Here is a 26,850-nt window from a genome sequence, read left to right as displayed (position 1 = left end):
GATTCCCGGCTTGGGTCACTGTCTATGCGGAGATTGCACGTTCTCCCCGTGTCTGTATGGATTTCCTCCGGGTGCTCCAGTTTCCTCCCACAGTCCGAAAGACGTGCTGGTTAGGTGCATTGGCCATGCTAAATTCAACCTCTGCGTAACCAAACAGGCGCCAGAGTGTCGCGACTAGTGGATCTTCACAGTGACTTCATTGCAGTGTTAGTGTGAGCCTACTTATGATACTGATAAATAAAGAAAAAAAAAAATCAAGTTTCCATTTTTTCTAAATTTGCACACATAACAATGTGGGCATGAAAACATTAAGAGCACTGTGGGTAATGAACTCAGAGAGTAATGGAACTGAAGGAATTGGACTGGTCCGTATCAATTTTTGATAAAACAAACATGGACATAGTAACCAGGACCCTGTCTATTAGTGTGGAACACAGTAAGAAGTCTCACAACACCAGGTCAAAGTCCAACAGGACTTGGGATCACAAGCTTCTTCATCAGACTCACCTGATGAAGGAGCAGCATTCCGAAAGCTTGTGATTCCAAATAAACGTGCTGGACTTCAACCTGGTGTTGTGAGACTTCCTACTATGCCCACCCCAGTTCAACACCAGCATCTCTTCATCATGGCTACCAGTGTGAAACACAAACAGTTGGCATTCACAAACATCATTAACTTCAATCTAATTCCATGTTGAAGAAATATTTTTAAACCTTAACTAATATCTCGAACACTAATTCATTTTCCACTAAGAGTACAAAAGATATTTATAGCATCAAATCTGTAATAATCAATTAATAACAGCTTTCAGTTACAAATTGGACAGAGCTTCTGTGGTAGCTCATTGGGCACACAGCGTGGGATCCGGTGGAGGAATCAGAGGTGTCAGCAGCTGAGTGGAGAGCCAGCAGGAGGCTAGGGTCCCCCTTTTCCAAGAAGGTGCTTGATGGGCCAGTGACGGCGCTGTACCCCCAGGATTAAGGACCCCAGGCTGGATGTTCCAGCCACCGAGAACTGCCAGTCAATCAGAGGCAGCTCTACTGAATGGTAGCAGCGCTGAGGATGCAGTGTCTGCTGTCAGTATGACACCCACCCAAGGCCCAAAATTGGCACAGGATGCGACCAGCCTTGGCAATGGCAGGACATGGGTCACGGGAAGGGGAATTAACAGCAAGGGCAGGAGTTGGCTCTCAGCACCCCAGCACTCACCTCACGCATCCCCCCCCCCCCCTCCCGCCTCCCCCCCCCCCCCCCCCCCGCCCCCAAGCCACCCCCGCCCCCAAGCCAGCCTTTCTGATTTTCGGCTCCCCCCCTTGATCAGGCTCTGAGTGTCTTTGAACAGGGGACGACACCTCCTTATCCTGGGAGTATAAGGAGCAACCCCAGCAACAGCAGGATGGGGTCCTTAAGTGGGCATTGGTTGGCATTGTGTTGGGAAGGCCAGCCACAGGCCTTCCCAGCATGAACTAACCAGAGTGAAGACAGGAAGGTTGTCAAGTCCCCACCTGCCACCCTCCCACCCAATTAAATTGCACGCCCCGCCCAACACCAAACTCACCACGGGGGTGGTGGGGGAGAGGGGGGGAGCACAAGATTCTACACATCCAGTACATGGTGTGATACAAGTGATAAAAATCAGAAATGTCTAGGTTCAGACTTTGGTTTGTATAAGTCAGTCAAGCTGATGCTGTGTCTCCCACAGTTGGCCTCAATGTTCTGAGATCAAAATGCAACATAATTCTAGGGATGAAGATATTGACTTTGTGCCATAGTGGGTACTCCTGAGCTAGCAGCCTGCTTTACATAGAATCATAGAATTATAGAATGCTACAGTGCAGAGGGAGGCCATTTGGCCCATTGAGTCTGCACCAACCACAATCCCACCCAGGCCCTATCCCCATAACCCCATGCATTTCCTCTAGCTAGTCCCCCTGACACTAAGGGGAATTTTAGCATGGCCAATCCACCTAACCTGCATTAAGGCCCTCACCTAATCCACCTACATGTCTTCAATTTTTATATTAATTAACTTCATGAGATGCGAAACGTATTGCTGACTTGTTAGTACCCGTTCTATATTATGGCACAAAGTTTAAATCGACCACAGGATACCTAACATTTTCACAGTAACTTCATTGCAGTGTGAATGCGAACATACTTGTGACTAATAAAGAAACTTTAACAAGACAGGACTGATGCATTCACAGTTAATTTGCCTGTTCACTGCTCAGGGCTCATTTAGGTCAGGATCTGGTGGGCGACAACATATGCAGAACTGATCCCAGCAAGAGTCAATGAATCCTCCTGTCTAAAATTCATGAGCCACACAAACATTTTTTTTTATTCCTGGAAGCTAACGGGCTAAAATAAAAGTAAACCATAATGTGTGGACTTTAAAAAGAAACCTATTAAATTGATCAAAAGTACTGAAATGTGGGGTGCGGTCTTACTTGCCGTTTATGCCACACTCCCACTGCAGCGAGGTCAGAGAATTTGGCGGCCAGCCAAATCTCCGTTCACTGGGGTGGGATAGGAAAATCCCGCCGTCGTGAACAGTGATGAGATTCTGGCCCACGTGATGTTTGTGTGTCAATTTTCAGATCCAGAGCACCCTATGCCTGCTCTTAGAAGTTCAAAACTGGCATCCCTAGCATGCCACATGCACATCTTTGCAGGTAATACTTGATGTCATATTGGTGAGCATGTTACCATGTACAGAGTGAGCATCTGTCAGATGTATGCAGAGTAGGCAGATCACGGCATCAATCTGCATTTAATACTGATTTGACATCAGCGCTGCCATTTTGGAGCTCAGTGCTCCAGCTAACATCGCCTCTTTACCCGGCATGACTGAGCACACATTCAGCAGCAAGACAGACACTCCCCACCATTGTTATTTAAAGGATCATTGACCACGCACAGGTTACTTGGTGGCTGACCATGACTGGAGGTTGCTGCCTAAACCTTTGGTGCTTTCCGGAGTCTTTTGAGGTTGTTAAAGTCTACAGGGAGTGGTGTAGCAGATGCTGAGGTACTTAATCCTGGCTTCAAATCTTCAGCACAAACCCCATTCCTCCTCGACGTGGGTGCAGTAGAAGGTGTTCATCTTGGAATTGAGCGTGGGCAGAGAAAACACAGAGCAGGTCAAGTTGCTAGCAACAGGGGGAGTAAGGAGGAAGGCATAGGGCTTTGAGCAGAAGGCCATACCTGCCCAGAGTGTTCAGGGGGTAATTCTGCTCGCTGAGCCTCAATGTTTGTGCTTCAGTAAAGATGTCAAACCAAATCCCCCTCACCTGTTCCCAAACTCTCCCGCTCCTATCTGCGAGTTAAAATTCACCCCTGTAATTCTCTGGGAGCTGAACAACATAAAAGGATGCAATACAATCTCAGATATCAAATTGGATTTTGGGGGAAATGAAAAGTTTAAAGAGAAATCCTTACTAACGGTATTTTAATATAAATAAAATGAACTGGGCCTCGCTTGGAATGCTTTTTGAATTTGACTTAATTTTTATTTGTTTTCTGTTCAAAAAGTATCTGATGATGACATATTGAGGGAACTGGTTTGGAGGGTTTATTTCACCTGACTGTGAGAGAGTTGCATTTTAATCTATCGATGTAATTAGTAAACCAGGCTACTTTCCATATTTTATTACAGCTGTACATATTCATTCAACTTCCAGGCACAGTAATTCCTCTAAGCCAACATGCTTGAAGATGTCATTTGCACTCAATGCTAATAGAAAAACATCTGAAAATGAAATTAGCAAGAATGAGAATTACACAACAAAAGTTCATAACAGCTTGATTCTTCTGCTGGTTCTGAGAGTCTAGTCCGCTCTTTGCATCTGGTGGATGTGTTATATCATTAAAACGACTGCATTTTATTCTAATCAATCTTACGCTAACAGGAAGCAGAATGCAGTGAGTGAATCTGAGTTAAACATTCTGCAATGCGAGGCTTGCCAAGTATTGCAATCAAATCTCACACTTAGTGCATGTGCTTCTTCCTGAATATTAGGCAAAGCACAGGGATGCCTCCCAGTGTTTCAGTGAACTGGAAAGAAATGGCTTCATGGTTGAAAGCCTATATTTCAACCGTTGTACCTTGCTCTATCAATGCACCACTGCACCTTAAGCACACAAACTTTAGGTGCTGGGTAGAAATCTGTAAAGGGCAATACTTTTCAACTGCAATCTATTTTTGCTTTAAGTGGCAGTTTAACATTTAGAGATTTAAAATAATAATGCCATGCCAGGAAACACAGACACGGCATTCTACTGTGAAATTTGAGGATGTGTTTGGAGGTTATTATTACGGATCATTTTTACATGATAAACAACCCAGTTCGGGTAATAGTTTGGAAGTCTAGATAACTATATGGTATTTGATTTTCTTTTTATTTGTTCATGAGGTGTGAACTTCGCTAACAAGACCAACATTTATTGTCCACCCCTGAATGCCCTTGAGAAGATGGTGGTGAGATTCTGCAGTCCATCGGGTATAGGTAAACCCAGTGTTAGGAAGGGAATTCCAGGATATTGGCCCAGCGACAATGAAGGAATGGGCAATATAGTTCCAAGTTAGGATGGTGAGTGGCTTGGAGGAAACTTGTAGTTGGTGGTGTTCCCATGTGTCTACGGCACTTGTCCTCCTAGATGGTAGATGTTATGGGTTTGGAATGTGCTGTTGAAGGACCCTTGATAAATTGCTGTAATGCATCTTGTAGATGATGCACTCTGCTGCTATTCTGCATCAGTGTTGGCAAATGGGGTGCAGATCAAACAGGCTGCTTTGTCCTGGATGGTGTCAAGTTTCTTGAGTGTCGTTGGAATTGTATTCATCCAGACAAATGGAGAGTATTCCATCAAACTGGAGACCCGTGCCTTGTAGGTGAAGGACAGACTTTGGAAAATCAGAAGATGAGATACTCACTGCACAGTTCCCAGCCTCAGACCTATCTTCGTAGCCACAGTGTTTATATGGCTGGGCCACTTCAGTTTTTGGACACTGGTAACCCCCCGGATATTAGTGGTAGTGTATTCAGCAATGATAATGCCATAGAATATCTGCTTCAGATTTCTCTTGTTGAAGATAGTCATTGCCTGGCACCTAAGTGGCAAGTGCCACACATCAGCCCAAGACTGAACGTTGTCCGGGACTTATTGCATATAGGCACAAATTGCTTCAGTATTTGAGGAGATGCTAATGGTCCTGAACACTGTGTAATCACCAGCTAACATCCCCGCTCTGACCTGCAAGGAAAGTCATTGATGAAGCTGCTAAAGATGTTGGGCCGAGACACTTCTCTGAGGAACTCCTGCAGCAATGTCCTGGCACTGTGATAATTGGCCTCCAAAAACCACAGCAATCTTACTTTGTGCAAAGTATGACTCCAGTTCGAGCAGGGTTTTTGCCCTGATTCTCAGTGACTTCAGTCAAATGCCGCCTTGATTGCATGGGCAGTCCTTCTCATCTCCCTTCTGAAATTCAGCTCCTTCATCCATGTTTTGATCAAGACTGCAATGAGCTCTGGAACCTATTGGCCGTGGCACAAAGCGAACAGTATCACTGAGCAGGGTTTGCTGAGTAAGTACCACTTGATTACACTGTCAGCGACACCTTCCATCACTTTGCTAATGACTGAGAGTAGACTGATGGGGCAGTAATTAGCCAGATTGGGTTTCTAAGAACAGGAGTAGATCATTCTGCCCCTCGAGTCTATTCTGCCATTCATTATGATCATGGCTGATCATCTAATTCAATAAGCCCCTGATCATCTAACTCAGGATAGAGAGCCCAGGTCAAGAAGAAGAGGGAGGCACATGACATGCATAGGCAGCTGGGATCAAGTGGATCCCTTGAAGAGTATAGAGGGTATAGGAGTAGAGTTAAGAGAGAAATCAGAAGGGCAAAAAGGGGACACAAGATTGTTTTGGCAGATAAGGCAAAGGAGAATCCAAAGAGCTTCTACAAATATATAAAGGCCAAAAGAGTAACTAGGGAGAGAGAAGTGCCTCTTAAGGATCAACAAGGTCATCTGTGTGCAGATCCACAAGAGATGGGTGAGATCATAAGTGAATATTTCTCATCGGTATTTACTGTTGAGAAAGGCACGGATGTTAGGGAATTTGGGGAAATAAATAGTGATGTCTTGAGGAGTGTACATATAACAGAGAAGGAGTGCTGGAAGTCTTAAAGCGCATCAAGGTAGATAAATCCCCGGGACCTGATGAAGTGTATCCCAGGGAGGCGAGGGAGGAAGTTGTGATCCCCTAGCAGAGATATTGGAATCATCAATAGTCACAGGTGAGGTGCCTGAAGATTGGAGGGTGGCAAATGTTGTGCCTTTGTTTAAGAAGGGCTGCAGGGAAAAGCCTGGGAACTACAGGCCAGTGAACCTCACATCTGTAGTGGGTAAGTTGTTAGAAGGTATTTTGAGAGACAGGATCTACAGGCATTTAGAGATGCAAGGACTGATTCGGGACTGTCAGCATGGCTTTGTGAGTGGAATGTCATGTCTCACAAATTTGATTGAGTTTTTTGAATGGGTAACCAAGAAGGTAGATGAGGGCAGTGCAGTTGATATTGTCTACATGGACTTTAGCAAGGCCTTTGACAAGGTACCACATGGTAGGTTGTTGCATAAGATTAAATCTCAAGGGATCCAGGGTGAGGTAGCTAAATGGATACAAAATTGGCTTGATGACAGAAGCCAGCGGGTGGTTGTAGAGGGTTGCTTTTCAAACTGGAGGCCTGTGACCAGCGGTGTGCCTCAGGGATCAGTGCTGGGTCCATTATTATTTGTCAGTTACATTAATGATTTGGATGAGAAAGATTGGTGGAGTAGTGGATGAGGTGGAGGGCTGCTGTAGGCTGCAAAGAGACATAGATAGGATGCAAAGCTGGGCTGAAAAATGGCAAATGGAGTTTAACCCTGATAAATGTGAGGTGATTCATTTTGGTAGGACTAATTTAAATGTGGATTACAGGTCAAATGTAGGTTTCTGAAGACTGTGGAGGAACAGAGAGATCTTGGGGTCCATATCCACAGATCTCTAAAGGTTGCCACTCAAGTGGATAGAGCTGTGAAGAAGGCCGATAGTGTGTTAGCTTTTATTAACAGGGGGTTGGAGTTTAAGAGCCGTGGGGTTATGCTGCAACTGTACAGGACCTTGGTGAGACCACATTTGGAATATTGTGTGCAGTTCTGGTCACCTCACTATAGGAAGGATGTGGAAGCGCTGGAAGGAGTGCAGAGGAGATTTACCAGGATGCTGCCTGGTTTGGAGGGTAGGTCTTATGAGGAAAGGTTGAGGGAGCTAGGGCTGTTCTCTCTGGAGTGGAGGAGGCTGAGGGGAGACTTAATAGAGGTTTATAAAATGATGAAGGGGATAGATAGAGTGAACGTTCAAAGACTATTTCCTCGGGTGGATGGAGCTATTACAAGGGGGCATAACTATCGGGTTCATGGTGGGAGATATAGGAAGGATATCAGAGGTAGGTTCTTTACGCAGAGAGTGGTTGGGGTGTGGAATGGACTGCCTGCAGTGATAGTGGAGTCAGATACTTTAGGAACATTTAAGCGGTTATTGGATAGGCACATGGAGCACACCAGGATGATAGGGAGTGGGATAGCTTGATCTTGGTTTCAGATGAAGCTCGGCACAACATCGTGGGCCGAAGGGCCTGTTCTGTGCTGTACTGTTCTATGTTCTGTGTTCTATGAGAATTTAGTAGGCATGGTTAGTATGTTTGCAGATGATACCATAGTGGACAGTGAAGAAGGTTATCTCGGATTGCAACGGGATCTTGATCAATTGGGCCAGTGGGCTGACGAATGGCAGATGGAGTTTAATTTAGACAAATGCGAGGTGATGCAATTTGGTAGATTGAACCAGGGCAGAACTTACTCAGTTAATGGTAGGGTGTTGGGGAGAGTTATAGAACAAAGAGATCTAGGGGTACATGTTCATAACTCCTGAAAGTGGAGTCACAGGTGGACAGAGTGGTGAAGAAAGCATTGGCATACTTAGTTTCATCAGTCAGAACATTGAATACAGGAGTTAGGACGTCTTGTTGAAGTTGTACAAGACATTGGTAAGGCCACACTTGGAATATCGTGTACAGTTCTGGTCACCCTATTATAGAAAGGATATTATTAAACTAGAAAGAGTGCAGAAAAGATTTATTAGGATGCTACCAGGACTTGATGGTTTGAGTTATAAGGAGAGGCTGGATAGACTGGGACTTTTTTTTCCCTGGAGCGTAGGAGGCTGAGGGGTGATCTTATAGAGGTCTATAAAATAATGAGGGGCACAGATCTGCTAGATAATCAAGATCTTTTCCCAAAGGTAAGGGAGTCTAAAACTAGAGGGCATAGGTTTAAGCTGAGAGGGGAGAGATACAAAAGGGTCCAGAGGGGCAATTTTTTCACACAGAGGGCATTGAGTGTCTGGAACAAACTGCCAGAGGTAGTATTAGGGGTGAGTACAGCTCTGTCTTTTAAAAAGCATTTAGACAGTTACATGGGTAAGATGGGTATAGAGGGATATGGGCCAAACACGGGCAATTGGGACGAGCTTAGGGGCTTAAAAGAAAAGGGTGGCATGGACATGTTGGGCCGAAGGGCCTGTTTCCATGCTGTGAACCTCTATGACTCTATGATTCTAATAGCCTGATCCTGTCTACCCCCATATCCTTTGATCCCCATTGCCCTCAAGAACTACAGGTGGGATTCTCTGGCCACGATCACCCCAAAACCGGAGAATTCCACTCGAGTTCAGTGGACCTTTGCGTGGTCCACCCCGCCTGCTATGACGTACGTGGCGGGCGGAACAAGAGAATTCCCCCCTACATCTAACTTCTTCCTGAAAATATACTTTTTTGGCCTCAACTGCTTTCTGTGGTAACAAATTCCACAGATTCACCACTCTGTGGGTGAAGAAATTTCTCCTCACCTCAGTCCTAAAAGGTTTTCTCCATATCCTTAAACTATGACCCCTGGTTCTGGATTCCCCCACTATGGTGAACATCCTTCCTGCATCTACCGTGTCTTTTGCAATGACACACTTTAGGATTGGGAGCTTGTACTGCCTCATCTTCTTGTTATTTGTATAATTGCCCACCACCATTCATAACAGGATTGCGGAGCTCTGATCTGATCAGCCGGTTGTGGGATTGCTTAGTTCAGTCTATAGCATGCTGCTTCCATGCATGTAGCCTTGTGTTGTAGCTTCAGCAGGTTGGCATCTTATTTTTTAGGTATACCTGGTGCTGTTCCTGGAAATCTCTCTTCCAATCCTCATTAGAACCATAGAACCCCTACAGTGCAGAAGGAGGCCATTCTGCCCATCGAGTTACATCTTTGGGCACTGAGGGGCAATTTAGCATGACCAATCCATCTAAACTACACTTCTTTGTCATATGGGAGGAAACTGGAGCACCCAGGTGAAATCTACGCAGGCACAGGGGGAACGCGCAAACTCCACACAGGCAGTGTATTGAAACTCCAAGGCTGGTATTGAACCTGGGTCCCTGGCACTGTAAGGCAGCACTGTGCCACCGTGCCACCCACAGGGATGATCCCCCAGCTTGCTGGTAATGTTGGAGTGAACGATATGCCAGACTGCGGTTGAAAACAACTCTACTGCTGCTGATGGTCCACAGCATCTCATGGATGCCCAGTTTTAAGTTGCTACATCTGTTCTGAATCAATCTCACTTAGAATGGTGGTGCCACACAACACAAGGGAGGGTGTTGCTAGTGTGAAGATGGGACTTCACCTCCACAAGCATTGGTGGTCATGTCCTCTTATACTGTCATGGACAGATGCATCTCTGTAGGCTGGTGAGGAGAAGGTAAAGTAAGATTTTCCCTTTTGCAGGTTCTCTGTTGCAAGTCCAATCTCGCAACTATGTTCTTTAGGACTCAGCCAGCTCAATCAGTAGCAATGCTACTGAGTCACTCCTAGGGTTGAGCATTGAAGTCCTCCCACTGACCCTAAATACATCTAGTGCCCTTGCCACCCTCAGAAATTCTCCAAACTAGTGTTCAACATGAAGAAACACTGCTTCATCAGTTAAGGGGAGATTGTACGTGGAGATCAACAGAAGGCTTCCTTCCCCATTTTTAACCTGATGCCATGAGGCTTCGTAGGGTGCGGAGCCAATGTTGAGGACTCCCAGAGCCACTTGTCCCTCATTGTACATCACTATGCTGCCACCTCTGGTGAGCTTGCCCTGCCAGTGGAATACAGCATATGCAAGGACAGTGTCGGGGATGTCTGGGACACTGGCTGAAAGGAATGATTCGCTGCGCATGATGATTTCAGGCTGTTGCTCGACTGGTCTGTGGGACACCTCTCCCAATTTTGGCACAAGTCCACAAATGTTCATGAAGAAGAATTTGCAGGATTTACTGGACCTTTGCTGCTTCCAGGTGGACCATCCATTTTTATCCTTATTCAACTTTTCTGTAGCGGCTTAATGCAATGGAATGGCTTGGTAGGCTATTTCTGAGGGAAATTAAGAGTCAACCATATCTGATATGGGTCTGGAGTCACATGTAGGCCGGACTGGTAAGGATAGCAGATTTTTTTCCGTGAAGGGCATTTGTGAACTAGGTGGGATTTGATGACAAGCTGGTATTTTCATGATCATCATTATTGAGAATAGGATTTTCTTCCAGATTTATTTAACTAATTGAATCTAAATTCCCCCAGCTGCCGTGGTGGGATTTGAACTCATGTCTCCAAAGCATTTATCCGCACCTCTGGATTGCTCGTCCAATAGCATTACCACGTTGTTACCATTCCCTTAAATAATTACTATCAGCATAAAAATTAATAACAGTTGTTTTCCCAGGATTTCATTTACTTGGGAAATAAAACACTTTTTAACTGTAGTTTTGAAAATGTTTACATGTGATATAAACAGAATGTACACTGGGGAGCACAGTCTATGGAGCTTATTCCGCTTGTTATTGAGAACTCCATAACCCATGACTGATTTCATTGTAAATTGTGAAACTTCTCTTCCCCTGGTGCATTAAGATATTTATATCTTGGTTCTGGGCTCATTCGCTGGACTAACACCTGTTCAGTACAATTTTTACTTCCAATCCACAGGTAAAATGCTTTGCACAAGGCTTATTTAAAATAGCAGAGATGCATGGAATGTATCATTTGATTCATCCTGCTATTAAACCGGAGTTCGCTATCCATTGCGAAACACTAAATACTCTAATTTTGGGTGTTTCAGTTATTTACACACACACGCGCGCACATACACACACACTTTGTAACATTTTCACATTTGTAAGCCTATAAGCCTATTTAAAATGCAAATGTTTGCTCTATATCTTCCGGTGCTATTCTCTAGATTGCATTCAAACAGATTTTTTTAAGCAAAGGATGGTGGGTGTCTGGAATTCCCTGTCCGGGTTGATGCTGGAGGCAAAGACCCTCAACACTTTTAAAAAGTATTGGATCTCCACCTTGAGTGCTGTAAACTACAGGGTTATGGGCCGGGTGCAGGAAGGTGGGATTAGAAAAGGCACCTGGGTGTCCTCAGAGTGGCATGGAGAAGATAGGCCGAATGGCCTGCTTCTGTGCTGTAACTTTTCTATGGTTCTATGGAAGCTAATATTTGGCATCTGTGATTCAAACTGCAACAATAGTGTCTCCTCATAAGTATAGGGTGTATTAATTTAAACGGAACATCATTCTTATTTTAAAACAAATTTTCTTTATCCTTACCATACAGCCTTTGACAACTTGTTTGGGAGCAACCATGTTTTACACCAATATGGTGAGTTCAACATTGGTCCTTGATGATGCAGGAGAGTTGTTTACATGTCTTCTTGCATTCTGATGGTCGATGCTCATCTGAATCCCTGAAGTTTGGTGTCATGGACATGTTTAGGTTTTCTAGTCATTGGGCAATAGGCATAGCACAATCCTATACTAATCTGAGGAGAAAGGGGAAGGTCGAAGGACAAAACACGAACTGGTATGACTGCTTTGTGGGACACCTCCACTCAGTTTGGAAGCCTTAACCCGAGCTTCCTGCCACTTGTCATTGGACCGCGGACCCTTTCTAACCTTTCTGTCCTTGGCCTGCTACAGTCTTCCAATGAAAGTTAACATAAGCTCGAAGCACAGCGCCTCATCTTGTGACAGGGCACTATATAACCTTGTGATCTTAAAATAAAGTTCAACAATTTTAGATCAGAGGCTCTGAATCTAGTTTCATGTTTCTTTACTGGTTCATTTATTTTTCTTCCATTTCTCTCTTGTTTCCTTTACATTGCGTACAGAAAGCAGTTATTCTGCCATTCATATGTCCTCCAGACACATTGTTTGTTTCTTCACTTGTCCCACCTACCATTCACTTTGAACTGGCACCATAAAACATTAGTCATTTAATCTCCCCTGCCCTACATCCTATCACAGACCTTCCCTTTCAAACTTGCTCCCCCCTCACCCTTTCATTTGTTCATAACCTATTATATTTAGAACATTAACCAATGCTGATGAAAGGTCACAGAGCTGAAACATTAGCCTGGACCTTCAGACTCAAGGCAACTGGTAGGATACAGGAAAATTCCCAGCTCGGCCCACCTGTCTCAGGAGAAAGTGCTCATGAGGATGGGGTTTTCATTGTGGTGGGGGCGGATGCAGTCTGGAGTCAGGGAAGCCAACCCTGGAAAAGATTCATTGGCAGCCACTGGGATTTCTGGGTATGGAGGTGTGCTGTTTTAAAAGTCCACCTCGATGCTGTGGGACTTTCTCCCAATTAAAATCCCTCTAGCCCTCACCGCTCACACCCCTTCACTTTGCCAAACACTCCATGCCCTATTCATGCCACCTCATGCACCCTCACTCACTTGCTATGACTCCTCATGCCCTCAAAGAATGCCTATGAATCCTTATGCTCCTGATGTCAAGCTATGGTCCCCAAATCCCTATGCTCCCTCATACCATCGTGTGTCAAGTTATGCCTCTCCTGACATCCCCCTTGGCCCCTCATGTCCCTATGTCAAGCCATGCAATTCCATGCAGAGTTGACCCACTATACACTGTATAGAACCAGTGAATGCTGTAGTGACAATAAGATGTATAAAATGTTTTTAAAAATCATTCATTCATAACTCTACACTATGTTAAAAATGCTCTCTCACTGTAATAAATCATCTTGACTTTTAAAGTTTCAATAGCTGAAACTGCAAGCATTTGAGACCTCTATCTTTTGTTTATAAAGGTTGTGAAATTCATTGCTGAGAATATACAACTAGAGCTGTCAATCAAACATTTACTTTTAAATTCATTCATTGATGTGGGGGTCAACATTTATTGCCCATCCCTAATTGCCCTTAAATTGAACGTCATGTTAGGCCATTTTAAGAGGGCATTTAAGTGTCAACCACATTTCTGTGGATCCGGAGTCACATGTAGGCCAAACTGGGTAAAGATGGCATATTTCCGTCCTTAAAGGACATTAGTGAACTAGATGGATTTTTATAACAATCGACAATGGCTTCATGGTCATCATTTGACTTTCAATTCCAGATTTTCATCTAATTCAAATATCACCATCTTCCATGGTGGAATTCAAACCCATGTCTCTAGGTTACTAATCAAACCACAATATCATGACACCACGACCTGCCCATCTCTGGGGTCCAGGTATTTTAACACTTTAATGGATGCCTGGGCTCAGTCAAGAATACATAATGGACCATGGCTGAGAGCCCAGAAATCATCACATTATTGAAACAACTGAGCCCCAGAGAAATCATTGCTTGATTTAAAGAATGGCAGATTTTCTTCACCAAAGGACATTAAAGGACCTCAGAAATGCCATGAAGCATAGTCTGCATGATGGAACCTTTTGAAACGTAAATTCGAAAGGTCCACTTCATGGCCTTAGGTCAGTCTATGCCCCTCCGCCTACTGCACATGATACCTCATGCCCCCTATGCAAAACATTGCTCTCGTTCTCTGATCTCTGCTGTCAACTGCACAATGTTTATTTACACAAGGTTAAGAGGTTTCAAGTGCTTGCAGTTTCAGCTACTGTAACTTTGGAGGGTTAGGATGATTGCCACTTTTTATTGCCCTGCAGTAAAATGACTATTTTTAAAATGTAATGGAAAGTTATGAATGAATGGTTGTGTTTTTAAAATATTTTATCTTATATCTTATTATCATGATAGAATTAATTGGTTCTATATGGTGTATCATGGGTCAATGGGTGTGGAAGTGCCATTGCTTGACAAGGGGGCATGATGGGCTATGAAGGTGGTGAAGAAGCATAGTTTTGCATACGGGGCATGAGGTATCATGTGCAGTAGGTGGAGGGGCATAGAGTGACCTAAGGCCATGAAGTGGACCTTTCGAACTTACGTTTCAAAAGGTTCCATCATGCAGACTATGCTTCATGGCATTTCTGAGGTCCTTTAATGTCCTTTGGTGAAGAAAATCTGCCATTCTTTAAAAAGCTGGCCTGACTCTGTGAAAATTGAGGAGGTGTAGGACATGCCTATCTCACAATGGAGCTGGCCAGGTTGGGAATACAGGATGTGGTCTTTGGAATGAACCTGTCCACACCCTTAAAAGGTCCTGGGGAAAATTGGAGAGCAAGGGAATAAGATTTGTGAATCCCAGAGTAGGGTCCTGGTCACCATTTTTAAATGGGTCACAAGTCATTCCATCTCGGTGAAAATCCACATCATTAACAGTGTTTCTTGCCTCACAGAGGTTACCAGATCTGCTGATGTTGTCTACATGGACTTTAGCAAGGCCTTTGACAAGGAACCACATCGTAGCTTGTTGCATAAGGTTAAATCTCACGGGATTCAGGATGAGGTAGCTAAATGGATACAAAATTGGCTTGATGGCAGAAGCCAGAGGGTGGTTGTAGAGGGTTGTTTTTCAAACTGGAGGCCTGTGACCAGCGGTATGCCTCAGGGATCAGTGCTGGGTCCACCGTTATTTGTCATTTATATTAATGATTTGGATGCGAATATAGGAGGCACAGTTAGAAAGTTTGGAGATGACACCAAGATTAGTGGCATAGTGGACAGTGAAGAAGGTTATCTCGGATTGCAACAGCTCTTGATCAATTGGACCAGTGGGCTGACGAATGGCAGGTGGAGTTTAATTTAGATAAATACGAGGTGATGCATTTTGGTAGTTTGAACCAGGGCAGGACTTACTCAGTTAATGGTAGGGCGTTGGGGAGAGTTACAGAACAAAGAGATCTAGGGGTGCAGGTTCATAGCTCCTTGAAAGTGGAGTCACAGGTGGACAGACTGGTGAAGAAGGCATTCAGCATGCTTGGTTTCATTGGTCAGAACATTGAATACAGGAGTTGGGATGTCTTGTTGAAGCTGTACAAGACATTGGTAAGGCCACATTTGGATACTGTGTACAGTTTTGGTCATCCTATTATAGAAAGGATATTATTAAATTAGAAAGAGTGCAGAAAAGATTTACGAGAATGCTCCTGGGACTTGATGGTTTGAGTTATAAGGAGATGCTGGATAGACTGAGACTTTTTTCTCTGGAGCGTAGGAGGCTGAGGGGTGATCTTATAGAGGTCTATAAAATAATGAGGGGCACAGATCAGCTCGATAGTCAATATCTTTTCACAACAGTAGGTGAGTCTAAAACTAGAGGACATAGGTTTAAGGTGAGAGGGGATAGATACAAAAGGGTCCAGAGGGGCAATTCTTTCACACAGAGGGTGGTGAGTATCTGGAACAAGCTGCCGGAGGAATTATTAGAGGCGAGGACAGTTTTGTCTTTTAAAATGTGTTTAGATAGTGACATGGGTAAGATGGATATAGAGGGACATGGGCGGCACTGTGGCAAAGTGGTTAGCACTGCTGCCTCAGAGCACCAGGGACCCAGGTTCGATTCCCGGCTTGGGTCATTGTCTGTGCGGAGTCTGCATGTTCTCCCCATGTCTGCACGGGTTTCCTCTGCGTGCTCCGGTTTCCATCCACAGTCCGAAAGGTACACTGGCCATGCTAACTATTCCCGCAGTGTACCCAAACAGGTGCCGGAGTGTGGCGACTAGGGATTTTCACAGTAACTTCATTGCAGTATTAATGTATGACACTAATAAATAAACTTTAAAAAAATTAAAAACTCAAATAACCAATCAAATGACGTAACCAATACTGAATTAAATAGAAAAAGTTGTCAATGTAGGTATCAAATTAAATAAAATAGATCTGAGAACACAGAAAATAACTTTCCAATCATGACAAGTGTTATAAGGTGGAAGGAATCATAATTTCCTTCACGATAAAAAGTTAGAAACTATTACAGAGGACATTCCCTGATCAGGAACTGAACTGACACAGAACGGAGGCACTAAGTTCACTTGCAAACACAAGAAAAACAATGGCTGACACATCACACCACAGAAACAGGAAGAACAGCTGAGACCACCAAGATTCCCATGTCTGTGAACATGAAAGAAAATACACAGAAGAGGTACAAAGAAATCAAAGAAAGAAAGATTCCAGAATTTCTTGGCAGGCATTGCAAAGCAAAACAAAGGCAAAGGTGACATAATTATTCTGGATGACCACATTGACAGTGATTAAGGAATGAAGGTCAGCTTAGACTGCAACCTCTCCTCACCCACACCCCACACACATAGAGTTGAACAACATTTAAGGAAGATATTTCATAAAAATGAGAAGGAAATCTGGCTCCAAGCTTGGAGCATAATATTCAGCAAGGTATTTTGCCAGTATCAACAGACACCTAAAAAAGATTTCAGTACATTCATCATTCAGCAGTATTCGAGTGGTAAGGGATGTTAGATGGTGGTGGGGGAAGGCCATGGGAGAAGGTGAAGTTATGTTAAACGCAAAGAGAAAGAACTTAACCAACTGGGAAAAAGGTACCAAAGAAAATGCAGCTGACAAAACTGTTTGATGACATTACAGACATTACAGGCATGGTACATAACTGAGCCACACAACCAGCAATCCATAAGCAAATCAATGCAGCTCACAGCTTTGTTAAACTTCGAAATTATGGAGGTAACTGAGTAGCGTAAATGAAACGTGGGGACAGACAGTAGCATGAAAGACCAGCAACTTGAGACTTGAATAACTACTAACCCAAGAAACAAAAGACAAATCTTGGAGAAGTTGGAAACTATAAGTATACAAAGTGCAGAATCTAAACAGATATGTATCAGAAATGTACAAAAATGTACTGACTATACAGACAATGAAAACATTGCATAAAGGAATAAACACAGACAAATCCAAACATAGACAATAATGGCATAAAATAAAAGTCAGAAGATTAACAAAATATGAAAAAAAATCTTAAGAACCAATGTGAAAAAAATGCCAATATAAATACAGACAAAACAGTGATAAATATTTAATTCAGAAATTCAATTACTGCAACATTTCACCAAACCAAAAGGCAGTATCAACATTTACAGCATGCTTACAAAAACGTATATCAAACATTGTTATCTTCAATACCGAGAAGACAAAATCAATAAGTATAGAGAAAGATTAACGGTAATATTATTCACTAACATCTATACTAAAAGGACATCAAGCTCAAATTCAATTTCAAACATCTGACCCCCTTGACTTGGTATTAACTTTGGAGCTTCAGCCTCACGAACAGGTGTTGCAGAGAGCAGGGATATCTGGTCACCAACAGTGACTATTCAAGGAAGTGCAATTCTACCCATTATGATCAACAACACCGGGTTTCGATGCAATCTACATTTACTTAAGACGGAAAACACAAAAGGCAGCAGGAAAAAACATCAGTTTCTTATTCTTAAAATCATGTTAAAACTAATTGTATTAATAAAACTGAATAAATTTGTCCTATTCCAAATCGCAGTCCATTCTCTATGATATTGGCTGGATTTTCATCTTCGCGGCAGAAAGCAGGAGAAAGTGCCCTCAAAGATGGGATTTTTTGTTCTCGAGTTGCAGGTGCTAACAGAAGTCAAGCCTCCCATCCCAGAAAGAGTTTGGAGGTTGCCGCAGGGATTGCTGGCTGCTGAAGTAGCTGTCTACAAGGCTCCCCAGTGCTTTGATACTTTGTCCCGGTTATAATAAAAAGAGAGAGGCCCTCTCGCCCTCACCTTTCACATCACCTTATCCCCTTGCTATCTCATGCTCTCACCTACCGCCTTATGGCCTTGCATACCTTCCATACTAAACCATGACACTTCCAGGCCCACTGACACACTATACAGTCTGTATACAACCAAAGAAATCTATAGTGACAACAGGATGTATTAAAATGCTTTAAAAATGTTATTACAACCCAATATAAATGTCAATCATCCAGTTTCTTAAATTGTCAAGAGCACTTAAAACCTCTTTATCTCGCAAAACTAAATGTAAAATTGGTGGAATAGATCAGAAAGCCAGAGCTGACAATCAACCAATGTTTTCCCAGGGGCACAGCTCTTTCAACAGAATACTGGGTGCCTGGGATCCCAGGGTGAGGGGATTTTAATCAGGCAGGAGAATGGTGGGTAGGGAGCTGGCTGCCTTTTCACCTCCCTTGTTTGAGTCCGTGGCTAACAGGCCTGTGGACGGCCTTCCTATCCCAACAACTAAGGTCTGAAGTGCCATTACCTGGGTGAAGCTTGCTATTCAGTGAACATGACAAGCAAACCTTGCAAGCTTGCTTGGAGACTCCCAGGGGAGTGTCCCTCATTCAAGGAAACACAGTGCATAATTGTGGGTCCCTGTGTACAGGGACACAAAACTGTGTGCAATTTTGGTCTCCTTACTTGAGAAAGGATATACTGGCACTGGACGGGGTGCAGAGGAGATTCACTAGGTTGATTCCGAAGTTGAGAGGGTTGGCTTATGAGGAGAGATTGAGTAGACTGAGGCTATACTCATTGGAATTCAGAAGAATGAGGGGAGATCTTATAGAAACATATAAGATTATGAAGGGAATAGATAAGATAGAAGCAGGCAAGTTGTTTCCACTGGCAGGTGAAACTGGAACTAGGGGGCATGGCCTCAAAATAAGGGGAAGCAGATTTAGGACTGAATTGAGGAGGAACTTCTTCACACAAAGGGTTGTGAATCTGTGGAATTCCCTGTCCAGTGAAGCAGTTGAGGCTACCTCATTGAATGTTTTTAAGGCAAGGATGGATACATTTTTGAACAGTAAAGGAATTAAGGGTTATGGTGAGCGGGCGGGTAAGTGGAGCTGAGTCCACGAAAAGATCAGCCATGATCTTATTGAATGGCGGAGCAGGCTTGACGGGCCAGATGGCCCACTCTTGCTCCTAGTTCTTATGTTCTTACCTCAGGGAAAACCCACCACTTCCTGAGTGGCTTTTAGTAGGATGGGCCTTCCTTAAAAGCGATGTCACTGGACTGTCGCTGACTTTTCAATTGACAGGGAAAACCCAATTGTCTCCATTAAATATCATCCCTTAATTCAACACTATCCAGATGCCATACAATCCAACCAGTGAAATATGAGAGTTCAGGGCTGGGTTGGGAAGAACCTTAGAGAAGGTTAGGGAAACAGAGGGAAGCAGAAGAGGCAGCTGATCAGATCGTCTCAATCACAGAGGCAAAGAAGATTATGAGTTCCTCACACTTGCTACTGGACATAGAAACATAAAAACCAGACGCAGGAGTAGGCCATTCGGCCCTTTGAGCCTGCTCTGCCATTCAGTATGATCATGGCTGATCATCAAATTCAACATCCCCCCTTTCCCCATATTCCTTGATCCCTTTAGCCCCAAGAGCTAGATCCAATTTGAATTATCTAATGATCTAGCTATATCTAATTAAATATCAAGATGATCCTGGAATAGTGGCCAGTTTTGGCAGGTGAGAACAGCACTCAATAATGCTTCATGTGATCCAGGTAATCCTGGCTGTGGATGGCTAAAGCAGTAGTTGCCCCAGATCCTTTCAAGTCCCTTGGGCGTAAGTGAACATAGATGAGGGCCATACCACTAGGAACAACAAAAGTGGGAGGTAGAAATGATTTTGATGGTTATAGAAGAAAAGATCATTTGCTATAAATTAATTCCTCTTCAGTGAATTGTTTCTTTAGTTCCACAGAAAATTAAGTGAAATAAGTATTTTCTATTGAAATACCTTTTGCAGTAAAAATCTGAAAAACATGTAAACAAGAGTGTTTGAGTATTTTATGAGCTAATTTTTGTTTGTTTATGGAATTCTACGTTTCCCAAAGTGTGCATGGGTTGGCAAAGCCCTTCATCACAAACTAAAAGAGTAAAACTTTCATTTCCATACTCCAGATGAAAGGTTCATGAAATTTTACTCTCCCAACACAAAGGCCAGGATTTTCTGGAACTGCCTTGGTCGGTTCCCCTGTGGTGGACATGGTGAGCCATTCAAATTGGCCTCGGTGGGACTGGAAGATCCCAGAGGTGGGAGGGACTGGAGAATCCTGGCCAATGTTTTCTATCAATCTGAGAGGATAATCATGGATTCTGTGGGGATATGTTTTCCCAGGGTGCTTCAGTAGTACAAAACATAAAGATTACTTTTAAATTCTTTAAGCCAGGGACCCAGTGGTGTGGAGGAAACCTTGGGGTGAAGGTATTTGAATGTACAAAAGGGCCTCTGGATGGATTGGGAAAGTAGTCTGGTCGGAAGCAACATGATAAAGAGCGTAGCTCCTGGTGACTCACCTTTTCCTGCACCCTCTGCAGAACCTATAGATCCTAGCCCTTATAATGCCTAACTCCTGTCTGTTCCAGTTTTCCAAAAACTGCTCCACCTTTCTGACACTTACTAAAAAATAAAATTTCCATTCAATTAAAATAGAAGAGAACGTCAATGAATCTAATACTGACTGTCTTGAAGGGTAAAATTGAACTGTAATGTGGGAGAAAAATAATTGGTAGCAGGTCAAGTATAAACTTTGTTTAATTCGACCTCCTGCCTTGAAGACACTGTAATAGAGTTTTGTGCTTCCCAGTTCTTTGTTTTTTTTAAATCATAGGATGTCAGTATTGCTGGCAAGCATTTATTGCCTATTCCTAATTGCCATTGAGAACGTGGTGGACTGGCCTCTTGGACTGTTGCAGTCCATCGTGGTGTAGGAGCATTCATAGTGCTGTTAGGTAGGGAGCATCCCATAGCCTTCCCTCACCATTTGACAGCCAGGCCCAGAGAGAAGATAAAATCACAGAATCTCTACAGGGCAGAATGAGGCCATTTGGCCGATAGAATCTGCACCAACTCTTACCCAGGCTTGCCCCACAACCCCACGTATTTATCTCGCTAACCTACATATCTTGGGACACTAAGGGGCAATTTGCCAACATACTACCTCTGCGAATTCTAAAAGACATGTATCCATTAACCTGGAAGGCCATAGATGAAACCTACAGCTGTGAAACTTTTAATCTACAAAGATTGAAATGTGCATGTGCAGGATCCATAGTCATGGAGTGCAAGTACATGTACTAAGAATAAAGAACAAAGAAAATTACAGCACAGGAACAGGCCCTTTGGCCCTCCACGCCTGCACCGACCATGCTGCCCCACTTTACTAAACCTCCTACCCTTCCGGGGACTATATCCCTCTATTCCCATCCTATTCATGTACTTGTCAAGACGCCCCTTAAAAGTCACTACCGTATCCGCTTTCACTACTTCCCCCGGCAACGAGTTCCAGGCACCCACTACTCTCTGTGTAAAAAATCTGCCTCGTACATCTCCATTAAACCTTGTCCCTCGCACCCTAAACCTATGCCCCCTAGTAAGTGACTCTTCTGCCGTGGGAAAAAGCTTCTGACTATCCACTGTCCATGACCCTCATAATCTTGTAGACTTCGATCAGGTCTCCCCTCAACCTCTGTCGCTCCAGTGAGAACAAACCAAGTTTCTCCAACCTCTCCTCATAGCTAATACTAGGCAACATCCTGGTAAATCTTTTCTGTACCCTCTCCAAAGGCTCCACATCCTTCTGGTAATGTGGCGACCAGAATTGAACACTATATTCCAAGTGCGGCCTAACTAAGTTTCTATAAAGCTGCAACATGACTTGCCAATTTTTGAACTCAATACCCCGGCCAATGAAGGCAAGCATGCTGCATGTCTTCTTGACTACCTTCTCCACCTGTGTGGCCACTTTCAGTGACCTGTGTACCTGTACACCCAGATCCCTTTGACTATCAATAGTCTTAAGGGTTCTGCCATTTACTGTATATTTCCTATCTGTATTAGACCTTCCAAAATGCATTACCTCACATTTGTCCAGATTAAACTCCATCTGTCATCTCTCCACCCAAGTCTTCAACTGATCTATATCCTGCTGTATCCTCTGATGGTCCTCATCGCTATCCACAAATCCACCAACCTTTGTGTCGTCTGCAAACTTACTAATCAATCCAGTTACATTTTCCTCTAAATCATTTATATATATTACAAACAGCAAAGGTCCCAGCACTGATCCCTGAGGAACGCCACTTGTCACAGCCCTCCATTCAGAAACCCTCCCTTCCACTGCTACCCTCGGTCTTCTTTGCACTGTTTGAGAGCAGATTTCCACTCCATCTGACAAAGGAGCAGTGCTCCGAAAGTTTATGGTATTTGCTACCAAATAAACCTGTTGGACTTTAACCTGGTGTTGTGAGACTTCTTTGACCGAGCCAGTTTTGTATCCACCTTGCCAGCTCACCTCTGATCACATGCGACTTCACCTTCTGCACCAGTCTGCCATGAGGGATCTTGTCAAAGGCCTTACTGAAGTCCATGTCGACAACATCCACTGCCCTACCCTCATCAGTCATCTTCGTCACTTCCTCGAAAAACTCGATCAAGTTCGTGAGACACGACCTCCCCTTCACAAAACCATGTTGCCTCTCACTAATACGTCCATTTATTTCCAAGTGGGAGTAAATCCTGTCTCGAAGAATCCTCTCCAATAATTTCCCTACCACTGATGTAAGGCTCACCGGCCTGTAATTAGCTGGATTATTCTTGCTACCCTTCTTAAACAAAGGAACAACATTGGGTATTCTCCAATCCTCTGGGACCTCCCCTGTAGCCAGTGAGGATTCCTTTATTTCGAGTGGAGCAAGCTGAGAGGAGCGACTTGTGGAGGGAGCTTTTTACTGGTAAGAGTTTTACTTGCTGTATCTGATTTTTAGCAGGGTTTTTGTTTTTAAAAGTTTATTATTTTTAATGGTAAAAGCGGAAGTAGGCCGCGGGGTGACCTGGGAAGGGGTCATTTAGCGCGCGAGGTTTTAAAAGGCAGGCCGCACTATTCAGCGGGCAGCGTTGTAGCGGGCAGCGGAGTGAGAGCAGAAGGGATTTGGCTCAACGGGCTTAGGAGGAAACGGGCGAGGGAGGGTAGATTTAAAGAAAAAATAATATTTTTTTTGTTTTGTTTTTCAACTTTTGAATCTTAGTTCTTTCCCTGTGGAATCTGAGGAAAAGGGGCATTATGAATGTGAAGCCAGTTTGCTGTTCTCAGTGCCGGAGGTCGTGGAGTCTCCTAGCCTCCCAGAAGTGCATATCTGCGCTGGGTGCATCGAGCTGCGGCTCCTAAGGGACCGAGTTCGGGAACTGGAGCTGCAGCTCGAGGACATTCGTCTGGTCAGGGAAAACGAGGAGGTGATAGATAGGAGTTATAGGCAGGTGGTCACACCGGGGCCACAAGAAGCAGGCAAGTGGGTCACAGTCAGGAAAGGGAAAAGTCAGGTGGTAGAGAGTACCCCAGTGGTTGTGCCCCTTAAAAATAAGTACTCTTGTTTGAGTACTGTTGGGGTGGACAGCCCACCTGGTGGAAGCAGCAGTGGTCGTGCCTCCAGCACGGACTCCGGCCTTGTAGCTCAGAAGGGTAAGGAAAGGAGGAGGAAGGCAGTGGTGATAGGGGACTCTACAGTGAGGGGGTCAGACAGGCGTTTTTGTGGAGGAAGTCGAGAAACGCGGGTGGTGGTTTTGCCTCCCTGGTGCCGGGATCAGGGATATTTCTGACCGTATCCAAGAAATCCTGAAGTGGGAGGGAGAGGAGCCAGAGGTCGTGGTGCATACTGGTACCACTGACATAGGCAGGAAAGGGGAAGGGGTTATGAAAAGAGAACATAGGAAGTTAGGTAGGGAGTTAAGAAGACGGAATGCAAAGGTAGTAATCTCGGGATTGCTGCCTGTGCCACGAGACAGTGAGGGAAGGAACGGAATAAGGTGGAGGATAAATGCGTGGCTGAGGGATTGGAGCAGGGGGCAGGGATTCAGGTTCCTGGATCATTGGGACCTCTTCAGGGGCAGGTGCGACCTGTACAAAAAGTTCGGGTTTCACTTAAATCCCAGGGGGACCAATAGCCTGGCGGGAAGGTTTGCTAAGGCGACTGGGGAGTGTTTAAACTAGAATGGTTGGGGGGTGGGAATCAAAATGAGGTGACTGGGAGAGAGGAGGTTAGCTTAAAAATAAAAGGGGCTTGGAGACAGTGTGAGAGGGAGGATACGCAGGTGACGGAGAAGGGGAGCGCTCAGATTGAAGGGTTGAGATGTGTTTATTTTAACGCAAGGAGTGTAGTGAACAAAATGGATGAGCTTAGAGCATGGATCACTACTTGGAAGTGTGATGTGGTGGCCATTACAGAGACTTGGTTATCTCAGGGACAGGACTGGATACTTCAAGTGTCGGGTTTCAGATGTTTCAGGAGGGACAGGGAAGGAGGCAAAAGAGGTGGGGGAGTGGCACTGTTGATCAGGGATAGTGTCACGGCTGTAGAAAAGATGGATGCCACAGAGGGATTGTCTACGGAATCTCTGTGGGTGGAGATTCGCAACAGGAAGGGGTCAATAACTTTACTGGGTGTTTTCTACAGACCGCCCAATAGTAGCAGGGATGTGGAGGAGCAGATTGGGGAGCAGATCCTGGAGAGATGTGATAATAACAGAGTGGTCGTGATGGGAGATTTTAATTTCCCAAATATCGATTGGAATATCCCTAGGGTAAGGGGTTTAGATGGAGAGGAGCTTGTTAGGTGTGTTCAGGAGGGCTTCCTGACACAGTATGTGGATAAGCCTACAAGAGGAGAGGCTGTACTTGATTTGGTATTAGGGAATGAACCTGGGCAGGTGTCAGATCTCTCAGTGGGAGAGCATTTTGGGGATAGTGATCATAACTCTATCTCCTTTACATTATAATTGGAGAGAGATAGGATCAGTCAAGCTAGGAAAGTGTTTATTTGGAGTAAGGGCAATTATGAGGCTATTCGGCAGGAAATTAGAGGTATAAATTGGAAGGAGGTTTTCTCAGGGAAATGTACAGAAGAAATGTGGCAAATTTTCAAGGAAAATTTGTCTGGAGCTCTGCACAGCAACGTTCCAATGAGACAGGGGAGTTATGGTAGGTTACAGGAACCATGGTGCACGGAAGCTGTAATGAATTTAGTCAAGAAGAAAAGAAAAGCCGACAAAAGGTTTAGGGAGCTAGGTAATGTTAGAAATCTAGAAGAGTATACGACTAGTAGGAAGGAACTTCAGAGGGAAATTAGAAGAGCAAGAAGGGGTCATGAGAAGGCCTTGGCAGACAGGATAAAGGAAAACCCCAAGGCATTTTACAAGTATGTTAAGAGCATGAAGATAAGATGTGAAGGAGTAGGACCTATCAAATGTGACGGTGGGAAAGTCTGTATAGAACCAGTAGAAATAGCAGAGGTACTCAATGAATACTTTACTTCAGTATTCACAGTGGAAAAGGATCTTGGTAGTTGCAGTGCAGACTTGCAGTGGACTGAGAAGATTGAGCATGTGGGCATTAGGAAAGAGGATGTGTTGGAGCTTTTGAAAAGCATCAAGTTAGATAAATCGCCGGGACCGGATGGGATGTAGCCCAGGTTACTGTGGGAGGCGAGGGAAGAGATTGCTGAGCCTCTGGCAATGATCTTTGCGTGGTCAATGGAGATGGGAGAGGTTCCGGAGGATTGGAGGATTGCGGATGTGGTTCCATTATTCAAGAAATGGAGAAGAGATAGCCTGGGAAATTATAGACCAGTGAGTCTAAGCTCAGTGGTTGGTAAGTTGATGGAGAAGATCCTAAGAGGTAGAATTTATGAACATCTGGAGAGGAATAGTATGATCAGAAATAGCCAGCACAGCTTTGTCCAAGGCAGATCATGCCTTTCGAGCCTAATTGAATTTTTTGAAGATGTAACTAGACACATAGACGAGGGAAGAGCGGTAGATGTAGTTTATATGGATTTCAGCAAGGCGTTTGATAAGGTGCCCCATGCAAGGCTTATGGAGAAAGTGATGGGGCATGGGATACAAGGGGACATTGCTTTGTGGATTCAGAACTGGTTTGCCCACAGAAGGCAAAGAGTGGTTGTAGATGGGTCTTTTTCAGCAAGGAGGTCAGTCACCAGTGGAGTGCCCCAGGGATCTGTTCTGGGACCCTTGCTCTTTGCGATTGTTATAAATGACCTGGATGAGGAAGTGGAAGGATGGGTTGGCAAGTTTGCTGATGACACAAAGGTTGGTGGTGTTGTGGATAATGTAGAGGGATGTCAGCAGTTGCAACGAGACATAGATAAGATGCAAGACTGGGCGGAGAAGTGGCAGATGGACTTCAACCCAGATAAGTGTGTGGTGGTTCATTTTGGCAGGTCGAATAGGATGAAAGAATATAATATTAAGGGTAAGACGCTTGGCAGTGTGGAAGATCAGAGGATCTTGGGGTCCGGGTTCATAGGATGCTCAAAGCAGCGTTGCAGGTAGAGGCTGTGGTTAAGAAGGCATATGGAATACTGGCCTTCATCAATAGAGGAATTGAGTTTAGAAATTGGGAGATAATGCTGCAGCTGTATAGGACCCT

General features: G+C 44.2%; 1 long non-coding RNA gene across 1 annotated transcript in view; it reads right to left on the bottom strand.

Annotated features, from left to right (window-relative positions):
- LOC144503542 (uncharacterized) overlaps nucleotides 1-26,850 on the bottom strand; it is an 82,254-nt gene that overhangs the window by 18,599 nt on the left and 36,805 nt on the right. The window lies entirely within an intron of this gene.

Source organism: Mustelus asterias, chromosome 14 (genome assembly GCF_964213995.1).
Source record: "Mustelus asterias chromosome 14, sMusAst1.hap1.1, whole genome shotgun sequence".
Lineage (NCBI taxonomy): Eukaryota > Metazoa > Chordata > Chondrichthyes > Carcharhiniformes > Triakidae > Mustelus > Mustelus asterias.
This window is presented reverse-complemented; position numbering and strand designations above follow the sequence as displayed.